The sequence below is a fragment of the Rhodnius prolixus genome, unplaced genomic scaffold (genome assembly GCF_049639745.1).
Source record: "Rhodnius prolixus isolate KJV_2025 unplaced genomic scaffold, Rpr scaffold_2, whole genome shotgun sequence".
In the NCBI taxonomy this organism is placed as follows: domain Eukaryota; kingdom Metazoa; phylum Arthropoda; class Insecta; order Hemiptera; family Reduviidae; genus Rhodnius; species Rhodnius prolixus.
Genome location: NW_027411592.1, coordinates 39131959 through 39148823, shown reverse-complemented (window position 1 = coordinate 39148823; position 16865 = coordinate 39131959). Strand labels below are relative to the sequence as shown.

The window sequence follows — 16865 nt, the reverse complement described above, 5'->3', positions numbered from 1 at the left end:
ATTAAGAAAAATATGTATACATTTTTGAAAAATTTCGCTTAATTAACGTTAAAATCGTACAGAATTTAAAAAACAAATAATTTTAGTTACTGAAACTTCTAAATTAGGGAATATTTTGCATTTATTGTTATACTCGTAATATTAAATTGGTACACTATTTAAATAATTTTAAAAATTTACTAATTTTTCATCAACAGTAGCGACCTGTAAATATTAATCGATTTTGCTCTACTACGGACGAAACTTTTTGTTTTTAAAAGAATTTTTGATTTTCCGCCCGGCGCTCTTTAAAATTTAAAAGTCAACAATTTTTCTTTGAAACACCCTGTTTTACAGATAAACAAAATGGTCGGTAAAACCTGTGAAAGACGAATATTATGGATTTTTGAAAGAAGAAAAATAAGTTTTTAGAATTTCAAGTTATTGTCAGAACTTACATGTCAGATATCGTGCGAGGCTTGGAAATTGGCTTTAGCCAAAGCTATTTAAGGTTTTAAAAGAGGATTAAACATTTCAAGAGAATTGCAAGGCGCTTTGGGAAAACTTCAACCTGAATTATTGAATTGAATAGCTTATTTTTCATCTTTTGAAACTCTCCTACTCATCTTTTACTTGTTTCTAATGGCCACATAACAGCAACATTATGTAGTTTTAAAAACATTTAACAACGTTTATTAACTATTGTTGATGTAGCATTCAAAGAAAGTTTAGCTAGCAATAATAATAATAATAATAATAATAATAATAATAATAAGGGAAGGGAGGGAAGGGATTAGCTATGAGGTTAGCATACTGGACTCCCACGCGGAGGTCCCGGGTTCGAATCCAGCAGCTGACCCTTAGATTTTCTCTTCCTAGGAGCTTCTTACAGCTCACTGTCCGGTGATGGACAGTGTTGCCTGTAACGAGAGAACACTGTCCGGAGGCCGGCAGTGCACTGGAAAAAGCTCCGGGCGCTAATAACCTCAGCTGTTGATGCGCAAAAAAAAAAAAAAAAAAAAAAAAAAAAAAAAAAAAAAAATCGTGTTTTGTTTTGTTTTATTTTATTTTTTTTAAAGAAAATTAGTGAATTTATTAATTGTGTAGAACTGATTATTGAATAATTTTTCTGATGAAAAACATCAGTATGACATATAAAAGACTCCAAGAAATAAAAAATCTGAGGACTGGATTCGAATCCTTGATGTCCGTAAGGGAATCTATTGCTCTAATCCCTGAACTAATCCCTTCTCTATTTATTATTATTAATCAATTTATTACTAACATTTGCTACTAAGAAAGAAATGCTAATATCAATACTCCTAATTCCCGTACAGTAGACCAGATTAGCCATGAGAAATTGTGCGCTAGAGTTGATGTATGCTTTTCAAATACATTCCACAAAGTCCCCGAAAAAATTAATATAGGTCGCAATTAATTTAAGAAAACAGTTTTGTGCCTAGTTTTTAATTTGCTTAATCAAATTTGGATTTACATTCTTTTACTTCCCTAATGAATGAAAGCTCTAACGATTTTGTGGAATAAAAGTTAATGATAAAAACCATATAAGAAAAAAAAAAATGTACATTAAAAAGTCATTACATTCAGAGAACTCTGTCTCTAGATTAGCAGCAACATTAATCTCGGGTAAATATTACAGTTTCTGAAAGGCAGAGAGAGGCAATTAAGCAACTAGCATGAGTTAGGCAACGATAAACGGGATCAAGAAACCTTCACTTCTTAGATAACGATAAGAATTTGCCTGTCTCTTGTGAAAGTAAATGTTGGAAATAGTATATTCGGAGACAATGAGTTGGTTTGAATCTGTACTTAGAGCTGATGTTTGGCTGGAGATTGGTCATCAAGGTGAAGTTGTAGATTGAATAGGTTATAAAGCGGTAGAAGACTATAACGGTTGCGGATTGTTAGACGGGTCGTTAGTATTTTGGGTTTTAGAGAAGTACATTATTGAACGTCGTGGGAAGGCAAGAAACTACCCGTAAAGAAGTCTCAAAAACATTTTTTAGACTCTTCCAAAAAAAAAAAAAAAAAATCAACATTTTGGAATAGGTTTTATTTAAAAAATGACTTAATCATAAAGAACTAACTCAGATGCAGGATCCGTGGATAAACGGTAACTTATTTTGCTATACAAATGGTTTTAATGAACCCACCATTGATGGTTTCTATCTGTAGTTCTGCTTTCACAGCTTGCTTTCGAGAAGGACTTAAGTATTTACGGTCTTCTCGGCTATTCATCTCTTCACTGCCCTGCTGGAGGAATTCTCGATCAACCAGATTCTCTCTCTGAACTTCTAAGTACCTCTAAATGGACAATATTGTCCTTTAGATCGATGAAAGTATTGAATTTTTTAACATCTGAACTTTCACTTGATGCATTTTAAAATTTTTAAGAAATATTTTTTATTTCGAGTTGGCTGACCTGTGAGGCACAGGACTTAGATGGGCCCCTATCTTTCCCAAAATCTCAAATTCAAACTTCACACTTTTAATCCTGTCATTGTCGTTATAGTACTTTAACATCGTTACCTACTTTTCATATCCGTTGAAAGATAAATTTATAAAGTCTATCCCTACAAATTGAACACATCCAAAATCCGTGGATCTTCAGTCTAAAGTGCACGTTGCATGGCATTCTTTGAGGTTATGTTCCAAAATTTCTGTGGTCTAGTCAGTATTTTACAATTGACCTCATGTCTGCCGAATTGATTTCAAGTTAAACAAGTGTCTAAGCCACAGGTGCGTAATCAGCACCACAATGTTAGTTAAATCATTCTTCTCCAATAAATAATCTCAAGAAAGTTCTTAGGCTATATAAATCTCTTCGGCTGGACACCAGAGTTGAGTTCTCGCCATTTCTTTAAATTCTCATTCTTTGATTCTGGCAGTCCAGTAATTGGCCAGAAATAAATACCACGAGCCTTCGGTCTACGAAAGGTGAAGAAGAGCTCTCCTTCACCAATTCATCAGCTTTTTTAGTTACCTTTGATTCCCTGTGGTCAGCAGTCCAGAAAAAAACTTCCTTTTTCTTCTGTGTTAGTTTATAAAACTTACATTCCCTTATCAGCTTTGATAAGCATTCTGGCTTCACGGCTCTCGAAGTCTCTTGGCTATTTGAAAAAATTCTTACTGCAGTAACGTGTTTCTCTCTAGTAATTTCCCGTCAACTTCATACTGTGATCGACATGACTTCCGATATAAAAGCAGTCATCATACGCTGCAGCAGTGGCTAACCTCCATATCCTTATCTTATATCCATCCACAGGCTCCTGTAAAGTAATATTAATGGTAGACAGTTAGATTTTTAGGGGTTTCCATCTCTTTACTCGCGTGTGGGTATGATAGTGTGTGAAGTGGGACGAAGGAGAACGCAAAGAATTTCGAAGCAACAAAACTTAATACTCTCAGGCTAGACTTCACTCAATTCTTTAAATCGGAATTGCTATCTTGTTCAAAATGTGCAATGTAGCTTTTTCCTTCGAAACTACCACTGCCCCTTCTAAATTCGCGCCCTCTCTAATAATGAATCGTTTAAGAAATCTCTAATGAGTTCTTTACTTTTAAACCTCAGCTGTGTAAGTAAGCGTCTCTGAAATAACATTGATGATACTTACTGAAATGATGGAACAAACTGTGAGACCAGATAAACTTAAGGAAAAGTCAATTCAATTCAATTCAATTTATTTTATTTGTTATTGGGGTAGTCCCCATACAAAGGAGCATGGTGGTGTTAAGATACAGATTAATAGAATACAATTATAAAGAAACCAAAATTCAAAAATACAGAATTAATAATTACAGAATTAACAAATGAATTATCCTATGCAGACCAAAGTTACATATAAGTTTTTATACAACCATTCATATTTATATTGAAAGAAAATGCCTTAATTTCAAAATGGATGTCACATATTTATACAAAACCTAAGCTGAATCTACAGTATCTGGGTTCAACAATTTTTCAATATGTTCCCCTACGTTATCAGAATGGTAATAATACTCTCTAATGGGTCTGTAAAATGGGCATTCAACAAGAATATGCACCAGGTCCTCTTTCTTTTGTAACCCACATAACCCACAATCCAACTGAGGATCTATTTTGCTTATTAATCTATCATGGGTTAACTTTATCGAGTATTTTCCACTTGTCCTAAGTTGGAATAATAATTTGCTATAATTAAACGGCATTTTGTAAGTTAGGTACAACTGCGTTTCACTTGAGGGGTTAAAAACATTTACATAGTAGCTATTATACCTAGACTGTTGAATACTTGTATTATCCAAATTAGTTAAATACTCTCGGTACAACTTTAAAATTTCTGGGATTTTCTTTTTTAAATTAAAGGCATCTTCAATGTATACTATATCAGATCGGTTAATTGGTTGCAGGAGATCTTTTAACTGCGCTGCCCAGTTGAATCGCGAGTCTGAGCTAAACAACGAAATACTCAATAACTTCCGGTAACATATTCTGGGTAATCTTTGATCGCTCATTTCCAAAATATTCAACAACCAATTTAGACTCAACTTCAAGATTCTGTAAGTTATATGTAGTTGTCCCGTTTCCGAACGAATCATATAATTCGGGGTACTTTTTGTAAGTTGAAAATGCCGTTTTTATACAAATGTAGCGATTTTTATTTCTAATTCATTAATGTATCGGAGACCCCATATTTGAACTCCATAAAGCAGCACGCTAGAGATTAAAGCTTCATTAAGTCTCTTCTTAGAGGCCCAACTTAAGGAAAAGTCACTTGCTATGTTTTCAGTTTCTGATAAGAGTGATTTTTTAAGTTAATTTTCCTTAAAAGAATTATTATGACTTGCTTTTTAGCATTTAAAATACTAATAAAAAGAAGAAAAATTAATAATATATGTTTTTTAGCGGAAATAGTTTTTTTGCGTCTATTTTTGCTACAATCAGTGCGTTGGCGCTATAAGTTACAGTGATAACAGAAACAATGAATAACAGAAGTATACGAGTGGAGAAGTTACCAAGTGGTAACACTCCAAAGCATTAGGCTATTAGTCACTCTCTTCACTTGAGAGGAGATAACGAGGCATCTTGTCCGGGTTCTCAGGAAGAGTTCTTGAAGAAAGATATTGAGCTAGAGGATTCACATGAGATTGTAGGTTGAAGTAGAGTTTTCTGTATCGTGTTTTGGGCGACTTGAGTGACAAAATGAATGTTAAAGTCAGTGGGTATAGTCAGGTTAGAGAAATAAAATGGAGCGTTTACAATAGTTCGAAGTATTTTAGATTGAAGGGACTGAATCCTTTGGAGATTTGTGCGTTTGGTTGAACCCCAACAGCTCTGTTCCCAGAAGGGTTTTAGAATAGAAGTATAAATTAGTCTTTTGTTGTCCAGAGAGAGTTTTGATCTATCGTCTAAAAGTCTTTTTAGTAGTCAATAGCGTCTGTTTAGTTCTGTTCTTTTTTAGTCTAGTGTGGGAGTTCCAAGAAAGCCTTCGGTCTAAGTAAAGCCCAAGGTAGCGGGCAACGTTCACCCCTGGTTATAGAAGACTGGGATAAGAGTAATGCGACGTAGAGTGAAGGTGATGTCTTGCGACTTAGTTTCATTAAGTTTAATAGCCCATCTCTTGAACCACTGTTCTAATGAGGAGAGATGTGATTGAAGAACTGAAATAATTAAATTTTAAATATTAATGAACAAAGTTTATCAAAGTCTTTTTTTACCGGTGTGACGGTTTATGCTTAATATTTTTATGTTTTAATGAAAAAAGTTTTCTTAATTGTGTTGCTGATATTCATGTTTAACTGACGCAGGAAACACGATTATTTCATTGTTACAATTTCATTTCAATTAATTCTATAACTATTGTGCAGAGTGAATTTCCATGAAAGAGTTGAGACTTTTCTTTGAATGAAAACTGTTCAAGCAGAAATCAGTATTAAATTGCACCTATTTTCAAGGTTTATCTCAAATATATACATATATAGTATTTATGTACAATAGGGTGTTCATTTTAAGCTGGCTCAAATGCATTTCATGCTTAAACGGTCAATCTGAGCAAAAAATTGTAGAGGAAAAATTTGTAGCCTGTTACCTCTAGTTTCAGAATATGTGACTTGATTTTAGATTCCTGTCCGTATACGCGGCTGACGCGCGACCAAAAGTGAGGGTTCGCAGCTGACCCCCATTTACATATACACAGTTTTAAAGAGTATAAAAAGGGAAGGGATTAACTATGAGGTTAGCATACTGGACTCCCACGCGGAGGTCCCGGGTTCGAATCCAGCTGCTGACCCTTAGATTTTCTCTTCCTAGGAGCTTCTTACAGCTCACTGTCCGGTGATGGACAGGGTTGCCTGTAACGAGAGAACACTGTCCGGAGGCCGGCAGTGCACTGAAAAAAGCTCCGGGCGCCAATAACCTTAGATGTTGACGCGCCTTAAATAAAAAAAAAAAAAAAAGAATATAAAAAATTAAACCTTGTTTGTAACAGATGTAAAATTAATTTTTAGCCATTTTGTGTATGCACAAATGTGTGAGATGTATGACAAACATCTAAAGCTCTTAACATTTGATTTTTCTTAGAAAAATCACTCGGAAAACGACCTATTTCCCGATATTAATGCTAGCTTTACTGCTTTGGCAATATTTTTAGTAAAAAAGGGGTGAAAAAAATACATAAAATTGACCTATCGCGTGCTCTTCTTTCTCTTTGATAACAAGTTAAAAAATTGAAATATGATTAATAAATACCAGATTTTGTAATGGCCTAGCACCTTTAATTTTGAAGATATCGAATTGCGGTTTCCGGTTTCTCTCATAACTTTTTATACTCTTTAAAACTGTGTATATGAAAATAGGAGTCAACTGCCAACTCTCACTTTTGGTCGCGCGTCAGCCGCTTATGCGGGCAGGAATCTAAAATCAATTCACATATTCTGAAACCATTGGTGACTGGTAACAAATGTTTCCTCTACCATTTTTTGCTCAGATTAACCGTTAAAGCATGAAATGCATATGAGCCGTCTTAAAATGAACACCCTGCATATTCTTAATGATGTACTTCCCAACAATCTCCTCTTTCATTGAAGTTCATTTCCCCGTTGTAAAAAAAGATGTATCAGTTCATCAGAGATTATTAATTTCCTCATGAAAAAGAATGTTTTTCCCTCCAGTAATTCACCGCACTATTTTAGGTTAAATGCTTTTGTCGTCAAACAAAATTACACACGCACACACACAAAAAAACTACGAATTATTGAACAAATATGTGCACCCCATCTTGAATGTTTACCGTCATAAATATTTAGGAGAACAGAACTTCCCAGAGAAGCCGGAACGTTTATTTTTATTTCTTTGAACGTAGTAACACTTAGAATATAACAGAAAAGGATTATTTTATCACTTCGAATTCTCTTTTGTTTATCAACCATTGAGATAAGATGTGAGAACGGTTTCGCTCGGTCACCCTTGTGGAAATTTCGACCGACTCGTATGTAAATTAGGGCGACTCCAATCCCCCACTGTATTACTTCTGTGTGGGAACAAACTCGCATTAATTGGAACTTTAGCGAGTATTTCAAAAAACAGCCTTTTCTTAACTAATTTATTTTTATAGATAAAATTGATTTATTATTATTCACAGTCCAAAGAAGTTTATTCCGCTCCATGTGAATGAATTGCTGCGAGTTTAATAAATGTTGTTTATTTTTTATTATAGGTTTCTAAAAGGCGCCTCACGTAAAATGGTAAAGCTATAATTGATAAACTAATTATCTCTTTTCTATAAAGTACTCATCATTCGGTGTTCTTCTGTCAGATCCGTTAGTTACATCAAAATTAAAACAGTCTATTGTTATACAGGGTGGAACCGGATAAGTGACGAAATTTTTTTTCTGTTAAACTACATTCAAAATGTAGTACAACGCCGCCTGAACGAGTGTCCTATCTCTATCTGTTAGAAAGTTATGATTTTTTCAGGTTTTTTCGACTAAACCCGACCTTACGTCATAAAAACACTATTTCTCATCTTGTGCCTCACTTATTTACATTTTTCACCTCACTTTCGTATTCAGCATTAAATTTCCTATAATAATAGATCATTTTCGTAGTTATTTAACTTTAATCAGATTCATTTATTACAATAAGAACGTTAATTTTTTTAGGAATTTAGAATTTTCATGAATTTTCAAAAATTAGCCTCCTCGACAAAATTGGCCTAAGAGGCTGTCAAATTTCACAAAAACTGCTCCTTTTAATACTCTTTCCAATGGTATAATAATCAGTTTCAATAATAGCTGTTTTCTTTGGTCTATTACTGAGAAAGTGCTGAAAAACACGGTGTTAGCGAAGGAAGCAAAGGGGACTGGATGAAGCGTACTCGCATATCAATATTATTATTTATTAACAAAATCATTTCTTTAAGCATGTAAAATACATAATTACTTAGTAATTATTGATGTATCATGTTCTCAAAATGCCGACCTCGATTCTTGACGCATAACCAAGCGCGTTTTCGCATTGCTCCCACTGTTGCTGAAAATGTTCTTTCAGTTTTTCTGAAGCAGCAATTACCCGTCTTCTCACCTCTTCTTCACTGTTGACCTCAACCTTGTAGACCTCACTCTTAAGAAAACCCCATACGAAGTGGTCCATAGGGTCAGGAGATCTCGGTGGCCACGCGGTAGTTTCACCTCGCCCTATCCGCTCAGGAAAACGTTGCGACAACCATCTTCTCACGTTCACCGAATAATGAGGTGGACCTCCGTCTTGTTAGCACTTTCTCAGTAATAGACCAAAGAAAACAGCTATTATTGAAACTGATTATTATACCATTGGAAAGAGTATTAAAAGGAGCAGTTTTTGTGAAATTTGACAGCCTCTAAGACCAATTTTGTCGAGGAGGCTAATTTTTGAAAATTCATGAAAATTCTAAATTCCTAAAAAAATTAACGTTCTTATTGTAATAAATGAATCTGATTAAAGTTAAATAACTACGAAAATGATCTATTATTATAGGAAATTTAATGCTGAATACGAAAATGAGGTGAAAAATGTAAATAAGTGAGGCACAAGATGAGAAATAGTGTTTTTATGACGTAAGGTCGGGTTTAGTCGAAAAAAACCTGAAAAAATCATAACTTTCTAACAGATAGAGATAGGACACTCGTTCAGGCGGCGTTTTACTACATTTTGAATGAAGTTTAACAGAAAAAAATTTTCGTCACTTATCCGGTTCCACCCTGTATTGAACTCCCTAAAATTGACTTCCTCAGCGACGTTTCAGATCAAAAGTAAAAAAAAAAAAAACATTGTAGCTTATTTCGAAACAATCTTCCTCACAAAAAAATAAATGAAAAATAATAAAGATGAGTAATCGAATTAGTGAAATGACACTTTCTTTGGATCGATTTTTAACTAAAAACATATCCACAGTTTCAGTTGGTATGTTAATGAAATCTAAACTTTAAACACTAATTTTCAATTGACCTCCAAATGTTTCTGGCAAAATTTATTATTAAAATCCTTAAGATTGCTGTACCTCTTGGCTAGCAGCAAGAGAAATTAAATATTTGGAAGAAGCAGAAGAAAAAGAGAAATATTAGAAAAAAACAAAATAAATAGAAAAAAATAAATAAATAAATGTGCCTGTGTTTTTGTATTTAAGTTAATTACTTATGACAGGTTATAAATCTATATTTTAGTTCGTGGAATGAATTGTTTTTTTGCTAAAGGAAGGTGTTCGCCACAAAATTCAATTCAATTTATATTTTCCCCGTAATCTTATTAAGAAACGTTTGTCTTTTCTACTTATCGGGAACTTTAGTTTGCTCTATTTTAAAAACAAACAAGGCTTATCATTAATTATTCCACATACTGTTTGTTTGTTTTTTTGCTAAGAATTCAGCATCCGGTTTCTATTTTATTATTAATTTTAGGCTTTACTTTTCCTGTTCATTAACGTTCCATATGTTGGTAACTCTAAACAAAAGAACCGTTAACTTGGTATATAACTTAATTTTTGGACCTAAATTAATTTCTACTTCCAAATTTGTCTCTACGTTAACCTGTCTGCCTATCACTATCAGAATTTATGCAGAGAGAAAATCTACAAGGATTTTGTCGTTGCTTCCATTTCCTAAATGGTGTTAGCGTTATAAATTACATACTCGTATTATTTATTTGTTGTTTCTGAATTGATATTAAAAAATATGTTTCCGTTAATTGCTAACTTTCTGCGATTTAGGAATGGTCATTTTTGTGAGTGAAATTTAAACAATTAGCAATATTTGTTAAAAATATAACTAACCATGGAACTTCTAGTGAAATTTATGATCTGAAGTAGGGTATGTAAAATGTTTAATGTGAATATATCAGTGACTCTTTCCGATTGTGTGTAAATCATAGCACGCACGGCTATCTGAAGTGCGACATTAGTCAAATCATTTCGCCAGAAAGCTTCATTTGATCTCTTTAAATTTCTTACATAACAACCCCTCATATTTTAGTTTACATGCTGTAATCATATTTTTCAAAGTTTTTCTCTGTAAAAGAAAACTGGGTTTCAGAAAATTGCGGGCCAACTTTAGTTTAAAAAAAAACAACTAAATACTCTCGTATTTCATCTAGAGAGTATTATTCTTATTTATTCATCTGTTGGGCTTCAGAAAAGTATTTATTTTTCTTGATTGTATTTTCAGAGTTTTTTTTTTCGAGTTAAGTAGCATAATGTCCGCTTTCTCATCGAGTAAAATGCGAAAAAAACTCGCAGAGATTTTTGTTTTATCCAATTTTTTCTTAAAAATGGTAAACTTTATCGAATAATGTACTCTAATAATTTTTTAGAAAAGTGAACTTCTGATCAAACTTAATAAAAAACTTCGATTAACTTTATTGGATTAAGAACTTATAGAAATCAAAACATAGGCTTCATTGCATCAAAATTGTTTACTAATTTCGCGTTTTGGCGTTGATTTTTTAAAATATTTTTTTGTATTGCTCTTCCGTAAATGATTTAATGAAATCATCTTGCAATAAGCCATTAAAATTCTAAAATTTTCTTTTAAATGAAGTAAAAAGGGTCCTTCAGAACTAGAACTACCTCTTCCCTGGTCTGGGAATGTAAAAAGATCCTAGATCAACTGGCTCGGCACAATAAAGTCCGACTGGAGTGGGTGCCGGGCCATGTGGGGATTAAGGGGAATGAAATAGCTGATCAGTTGGCCAGGAATGGAGCTAGTACTCCCTTCATTGGCCCGGAACCAGTCCTGGGGATCACCAAGGGTGCACAGTTCGTGAGGCTCTCAGAGATTGGATCTGGAGAGAACATGAAAGGTACTGGATGATGCTTCCTGGGGGGGTGAAGCACAGCAAGAGGGTTATGCCCTTGTTGCGCAAACAAAGAACCAAAATTGACTCTAGGTTTGGGCAGGAATCAGATCACTCTGATTAAAGGCCTATTCACAGGGCACGGAAGGTTCTGGAAACACCTGCACAAGGTAAGGGCTTATTAGCTCGGAACCGTTGTGTGCAGATTGTGCCAGGAAGAGGAAGAAACGGCCTCTCACCTGTTACTCTATATCTTTGGAACTTTGAGACCAAAGGAGATTATAGCGCAGAAGGAACTGTTAGGGAAAGCCCTCAACCTTCTTAGAAGGGGAGGTTTCATCTACTAGACTTAAGGGAAGGCACAATAAGCCTCTTGGTGGCTGCGGTGCCGTGGGGCATGGGTCCCGTCCTGTCGTTCAAATCAAATCAATCAAGAAAAGAGGAAGTGAAGCACCTTAGCCTTAGACCAGGCAAAGTGTTGCTCTAAATGTCTCCTACTAATCGAAGATAAGCCCTAGTACCTCACCAATTTATGTTCAGTCAGCTGTTCTCATCTGCGGTTCAAGAATTGCTTTTAATTATCCAGTTGAACCGGAACTTGGTTATAAAATCAAGAAACATTTTTCGCTATAATTTTACAGATATAAATTTTCTTTATTGAACTCCTCTAATTAACATGCGTAGCATTTAAATAAGGGTAAACTGTTTACATGTTTAAATAAACTGCTGAATTAGTCCAATTCTAAGAATAATAAAAAAAAGTAGAACAATGCAATTAAGCTTTTTATTTTATGCAATTTCGTTTACATAAATGAAATTTTAGAATTATGTGTCGTCGATTTATTAATTTTTCTTAATAATGTATTAATCATTTTTTGAAATCCCATCAGTCGGTAACGATGAAATTGTTTGAAATGATTTGCTACCGTTTTAATGTTGAGGAAGTTTTCTACTATTTTGAACGCTGTCGGTTCTGGGATTAATATTGTAAAGAAAGAAATATTTCCTATTTGAACGCAAAATCGAGACAATTGCATGCATTTCTCTTGCAATTTTTCATTCACATTGCTTTTAATTTAGCTGCTTTTTGAGGGAGAAAGTTTTGAATACCCAGAGTTGGTTTATTATTCAGTTCATAAGCAGGACAAGACAGAGGATTTATCAACTTAACAATGTAGAACTATCATTTAGACAATAAGTCCTGAAGATGACCAAGTCCCTTGGTCGAAAGCTCGGCACAATAAATAAAGATCAAGACTGAAATCGGGATTTATTTTTTCATATCATTATTTATATTTTCTGTGTTTAAGGAACGTTAAAATTATTATTATTTTTTTTTTTTATGATTTAAGGCGCGTAAACATCTAAGGTTATTGGCGCCCGGAGCTTTTTTCAGTGCACTGCCGGCCTCCGGACAGTGTTCTCTCATTACAGACAACACTGTCCATCACCGGACAGTGAGCTGTAAGAAGCTCCTAGGAAGAGAAAATCTAAGGGTCAGCAGCTGGATTCGAACCCGGGACCTCCGCGTGGGAATCCAGTATGCTAACCTCATAGCTAATCCCTTCCCTCGTTAAAATTATTATTATTATTATTAGAACACTTGTACGAGGTGTGGCTATTAAATAACGAGACTATTGCTGTAAAACATTTTATTTTAAATTTATGCATATTTAGTTATTATCACCTTCAATATACACCCCTCCCCTATCCCTACAACGCTCCATACGAATTTACCATTGTCCGAAACAGTGCTGGAAGTCTTTTTCTGTGAGCTCCTGCATGACGCGTGCCGCTTTTTCTTTCACAGCTTCAGCGGACTGAAATCGTGTTCCATTTAATGCAGATTTGACTTTGTGGAACAGATAAAAGTCACATGGGGGCCATGTCAGGCGAATAAAGCGGATAGCCTAAAACTGGGATGTTGTACTTGGGCTAGAAACGTCTTGACAGATAATGCAGTGTGAGCTGGCGCGTTGTCTTGATGGAGAACCCATGACTTGTTCTTCCACAAATCGGGTCGTTTTTTCCTTACTCTTTCACGGAGTTGAGCAAGCACGGTAGTGATATTGGTTAATTATAATCGATAATTTCATCCGTTTTGGACGTGGAAGGGCGACCCGGGCGGTCTTCATCTCGGCCATCTTGGAAACGCTTGAACCACTCAAAAACTTGCGCACGTGATACAACATTCATCGCCATAAACTTCTTTTAATAAAAGATAAGTTTCAGTAGCGATTTTACCAAGTTTCATGTGAAATTTCACGACAATTCGTTGCTCTACTACATGTTTTCGGCAAAACGAAACTAACACTTCTTACACAAACGACGGTTCCGGTCTGACAGATTTCTCTACAAACACGTGAAACGCTGCAATCGAAAGAGAAGGCTTTACGCTGCACAGCTGTCGGTCGTTGAGATTTGGCGCATGCATAGATTTTCTGTAGCAGCATCAGTCTCGTTATTTAATAGCCACACCTCGTATTAATGCTTTTGTACGGTCCTAGAAGAAAACGATGAATTTCTTTATGGTTCTTAATTTTTGTTTATTTATAACTGCTTCTTAATTTACAATTAAATAATTAATATTAATAAAATCTATTGGGCATTCGAGACTTTTGACATAAATTATCCCAAGAATTCAGCGCAAATAGAAATTTATTTGAGACTTAATCATATCATCAATGTGGTAAAGAATTAATATTATTTGATGATTTTTTAAAATAATATCGTGTGTTCAGATGGTATCACAATACCGAGGTGCTACTACCATCTCGTATAAAATTACATTGAATTCCAATGGTAAACCGCAACCTGTCACGGCGGCCATTCTCTTTGTTGAATATAAGGTGTAATACGCAGAATCCGGTCTGATCACTAGCAGACACATCACACTAAAGAGAGTAACAGAGATAGATATGTACTGTTTGTCATCCGCTCGAATACATCTTTGTTATCTGTCTTATTGCATTGTTATTTCCTATCTAACAATTGCCAATACATTAAGGCAAATTAAGTTAAAAATTGATCATTTTGAACAGAGATAAATAGTTATGGTTTTTAAGGTTTGTTTTTCTTCTTTTTTTTTTTAACACAAAGCAGAACCCACTGGGTCCCAATCGATGTATAATATTTTAAAACTTTTTTCATTTCAATTGGAATAATTATGACAAGCCGTGCTAAATAAGAATTAATAATATTTAAACCGTAATTTTTCTTACATTTATCAAGTTGAATATTTCAATTATGGAAATAGCTATTAGTGCAGAAGGAAGTTTGGGAGCGATGCTTCCTTTTGATGGCATCTAACCATTATCGTTAGGCTTTAATTGCATTATGCAGAAAATGGCATCCTTCACCTTCTCTAATGGCAGGCTTTGATGATTTTCGGAAAAGCTGAGTTAATGTATTTAATGGTAAATGTTCCCAAGATGAGGAAGATTGAAAGTAGCGTTTGACAAGATCATTTTCCTAGACTGTACGAAAAGTTTTCACTTTAATAAGATCAAATTTTGGGAGGAGTGGTGTTCGGATGGCGTTAAAAGGTTCTAAGGAGGCTGAGATAGAGATGCCAGTGGTTTGTTCTTGTTTTTCAATAATTAATTGGAACAAACAGAATCAGTTTAGTTTAATAACAAACGAAGTGAATCTTCAGAAATGATATTTAAAACTGTGCCTAAAATGTGTGATTAATTAAAAAACAGTTTTACGCTGGAGTAAAATGCAAAGGAATTTTCCTATTTGAACCCAAAATCGAGACAATTGCACGCTTTTCTCCTGCACTTTTTCACCCACATTGCATTGAATTTAGCTGTTTTTTGCGGGAGATTGAATTCGAAGTCAAAATTATTCTCCCTCCTATTTAGTCATAGTATAACTTAAAGATCAAGTTGCATATAATACGAAGATAGCCTCCGAAACTCGGCCTCAGTATCCCAGTTCAGTGTAACTGCAAGTACAATAATTTTTTCTCCTCAACTTGGAGAGTTGGTCCAAAACTGAAAGTAACGCCTCCTACGCTATATCGCTAAAGGCCAAATAGTGAAATAGTTACCAAACAGCAACAACTTTTAGTTACTCTTGAATTCATCACTAGATTACACTTCTCTGTCTCCACACATTACGCTAAATTAAGACAGGCCTACCGAATTCTTAGATTAATTCTCTAATTAACCAATGGACACCTCCATTACAAGTTGACTTGATGTTTTTTACTGAACCTGCAATGCTAAAGCCCAGACATAAACACTCACATTGTAGATAGTCGTACAAAATCAGTACTCTACAAGTCAGTTCTCTCAACTCGATTAACACTAAAGCGTTATTAGAGAATATCTACAAAATATTTATATTAATTCAGATTCAACTATTAGGTATACGAGGTGTGTTCAAAAAGTAACGGGAATTTTCGTTTTTTGAAAAAAATATTTATTTATTCATCTACATTAATATTGTCGCCTTCAAAGTAGTCCCCTTCGCATACAATACACTTGTGCCAGCGCTTTTTCCAATCCTCGAAACACTTCTGAAACTCGATCTTTGTGATAGCTTTCAGCTCTTTCAGCGATTCGCTTTTAATGTCATCTATGCTTGTAAAACGACGGCCTTTTAATGTTCTCTTTATGTTTGGAAATAGAAAAAAGTCACATGGAGCCATGTCTGGCGAATATGGAGGCTGGGGCATCGTTAAAGTTTTGTTTTTGGCCAAAAATTCACGAACAAGCAATGAAGTGTGAGCAGGTGCATTATCGTGGTGCAAAATCCATGAATTGTTTTGCCACAAATCCGGGCGTTTTTTTCGGATTGCTTCACGCAAACGGCGTTGAACTTGTAGGTAGTACTCCTTATTGATTGTTTGACCTTGTGGCAAGAATTCATGATGCACTATGCCATTAAAATCGAAGAACACAGTGAGCATAACCTTCACATTCGACCGCACTTGTCGAGCCTTTTTCGGTCTTGGCGATCCAGAATGCCTCCACTGGGACGATTGAGTTTTAGTTTCGACATCATATCCGCAAACCCATGTTTCGTCACCTGTTATAACACGTTTCAGTAGATCCGCATCGTTGTCGACTTCATTGAGTGACTCTTGAGCAACTTCCATTCTCCGCTGTTTTTGTTCGAAATTCAACAATTTTGGAACAAATTTTGCTGCCACACGTTTCATACCCAAAACATCCGAAAAAATTTCATGGCATGAGCCAATTGATATGGCAACATCATCAGCGACTTCTCTGATTGTGATTCGGCGATCGTTCATAACCATTTCTTTCACTTTTTTCACGTTTTCATCGGTTGTTGATGTGCTTGGACGTCCAGGTCGTTCGTCATCTTCAACGTTTTCGCGCCATCTTGGAAACGCTTATACCACTCGTAAATCCTTGTTTTACTCATAGCAGACTATTAGCAGACAGTTAATATGCCTTTATTAACATTTCACACACTTTATTACACTTTAGTTCATTTTTTACGCAAAATTTAATACAAATTCTTTGATCCATTTTTTTTAACAAACAAAAATCGCCAAGCTCGAAAAACACGTCTAACCTTAACGGCTGCC

At 34.9% G+C, this 16865-nt stretch overlaps 1 protein-coding gene across 2 annotated transcripts in view; it reads left to right on the top strand.

Annotated features, from left to right (window-relative positions):
- The window catches only part of Egfr (epidermal growth factor receptor), a 380956-nt gene that overhangs the window by 80955 nt on the left and 283136 nt on the right, over positions 1–16865 (top strand). The gene's annotated exons all lie outside the window — the stretch shown is intronic.